At 41.3% G+C, this 2,533-nt stretch overlaps 1 long non-coding RNA gene across 1 annotated transcript; it reads right to left on the reverse strand.

The window, feature by feature from the left end:
• Nucleotides 1–414: 414 nt before the first annotated feature.
• Nucleotides 415–1,872, reverse strand: LOC125484561. Its single transcript, XR_007263404.1, has 2 exons — nucleotides 989–1,872; nucleotides 415–661 (listed from the first exon to the last, which is right to left on the reverse strand). It is a non-coding gene; the product is annotated as an uncharacterized LOC125484561 (long non-coding RNA).
• Between the last annotated feature and the right edge of the window lie 661 nt (nucleotides 1,873–2,533).

Raw genomic sequence — 2,533 nt, forward strand, 5'->3', positions numbered from 1 at the left:
ATGCTTTGTAAGGAGAAAGAACAGTGGAACTAAATTGGGGAAGTGCAAGGATGAGGCAGGCATTGGGATCTCTATGGACATGGAATTGGGGGGAGAGCAAGAACATTGAGAGAAATAGTAAAATAAGAAAGTAACATTGAAGGCAGACAGAAGGGATGAAAGGGGAAACAACAATGCCATCCACAGTGATGGTTGGAGGTAGAGGGAAGATTGCATTTGAGAGTGGGAGTGGAGTTGGATAAAAGGGTAAGGGTGGAATAAAGTTAAAACTGAAGTTGCCCACAATCATGTGATACAGACTCAGATTTGGAGAGGGATTCCAAAAAAATTATAAAAGGCAAGTGTTTACACATGGTAAAGCAGAGCAAACACACACACACTTAAGGCAATTGAAACCAAAACTGGAAATATATATTGCACAATATATATTAAGGACTTTGTATTGATAAAAAAAACTATCATTGCACATCAAGGGTGTAAAAGCTATCAGCAGCTTCCTGTTCACTATGAGATAGTAAGAACTGCCGACGCTGGAGTCAGAGATAACGGTGTAGAGCTGGAGGAACACAGCAGGCCAGGCAGCAGCAGAGGAGCAGGAAAGTTCACGTTTCGGGTCAGCATCCTTCTTCGGAAATGGGTTTAGGCTCAGTCAACCACCAATCTGTGATAAGAAGAGAAACCAAGACTCATTACTGCTGATGGCTTTGTTGGGGGTGTAAGGACAGAAATTAATGCACAATCAGCACGCATTCAGAACCATTCACATACCCTTGTTACGAAAGTTACAACATCATAATGAAGTCATTATACTTCCTGATCTTTCCAATATGTAAGGGTTACATCACAATAGATAATGAAGGACAAATAGATTCACATTGTGCTTTTTAGCACATATATGCAAAGCGATGTTAAGATAAAAAGCACAAGGACATTGCACGTATCACCATCAGGAAAGGGGAGAAGCAGTCACGGATGATGGAGGTTTTACCTTTCTGGGGTGAAGGTGGAGGTAGGTCACGGCTTCATCCAAGACAGGAACAATCAGATAAGGGTAGAAAAATTGCTTTTATCTTCAAGATGCCAAATACAAAGCATGCATCTCATTCCTAATCTTCCTTCACAGATCAGTGATTCCACATCATATGTTGGAACCAATGAAGCCAGCTACAGTCTTAGCATGGATAAAACTAAGAAAATGAAAAAGGAGGAGGAGAATAAGTGAAGGGCAACTACAGCAGAATCAGAAATATGAGGCTCAAGGGGCTTAATTGCGGATGAACAAGAAAGGATCAAGGATCTCTATTGGTAACAGTCATTTGCGCAGAAAGGATGTACAGAAACTGCAGCTACCTTGATTCTGAACACAGCACCACCAGAGGAGGCAACAAGTTAAAAAGGACTATGGAGATTGTGGAGTAGCTTCATTATGAAGCGAAGATATAGCAAGTTAAAAAGTATGCCGAGTGAAGAGCCATTTCGTTCTGAAGACAGCACTGAGAAAGAATGCAGCAAGTTGAAAAGAACACAGTGAGTATGGAATGGCTCAGTCTGAATGCAGCATAGAGAGAAGAGGCAGCAAATTACAAAGAACAAGTCGTAGCTTCACTCTGAGCATAGTGCCGAGAGAGGAGACAGCAAGTCAAAAACAGCACGGAGTACAGGGAGTAGTTTCATTCTGAAGACAGCACCAAAAGAAGAGGCAGCATGTTAAAAACAGCGCAGTGAGCAGTGAGTGTCTTCATTCTGAAGTTAGCGCTGAGAGAGGAGGCAGTAATTCAAAAAGAGTGCAGAGAATGAGGAGCGTCTTCATTCTGAATACAGTCCAGAGGGAGGAGGCAGCAAGTTTAGAAAGAGTGTAGTGAGCAGGGAGTGGTTACATTCTGAATGTGATGCAGGGACAGTCTGTGTGGGAGAGAAGATCTAATACTCATGTCACAGGAAAGCTACAAGTTTATTGGTTGTTGGGAAGTTCTAGTTAGGGCATGAGTCTAAATAGCATAAAACTGAAATATGTATCGTTTATAAATAAGAGACAGCTACTTGGATTTCAGGAAGGATCACTTCAAACAGGGAAGTAACATTAATTCAAATCAAATTGAAATAAAATGAATTGAAGGAAAATAAAGTTAACAAAGTTCTGAGGAAGGGTCTCCGGACCCGAAACATTAACTCTGTTTTTTCCTTCACAGATGCTGCCAGACTGCTGAGCTTTTCCAGCAACTTTGTTTTTGTTCCTAAAGTTAACATAAGTTTTCTTTATTGTGAGTTCAAATTTATTCAAAGGGTAACAATTGAATTTCAGAGGTTTCCAGTCGGGGCCACATGGAGATTATGTCCTGCTCTGTGTGAAGTCATGGACATACCATGTGCCCCAGACAAACACATCTCAGGAAGTGTCACTGGCTACATAAAGCTTGAACTCCAGATTTCGGTACTTGTGCAGTAGCTGCAGTCACTGTGAGACTAGAGCACAAGTGAAATAGACCTGAGCATCTATATGTCTAGGATGCAGAATGATGTCAAGAAGTCAAAG

The sequence above is a fragment of the Rhincodon typus genome, chromosome 12 (genome assembly GCF_021869965.1).
Source record: "Rhincodon typus isolate 14 chromosome 12, sRhiTyp1.1, whole genome shotgun sequence".
Taxonomy (NCBI): Eukaryota; Metazoa; Chordata; class Chondrichthyes; order Orectolobiformes; family Rhincodontidae; genus Rhincodon; species Rhincodon typus.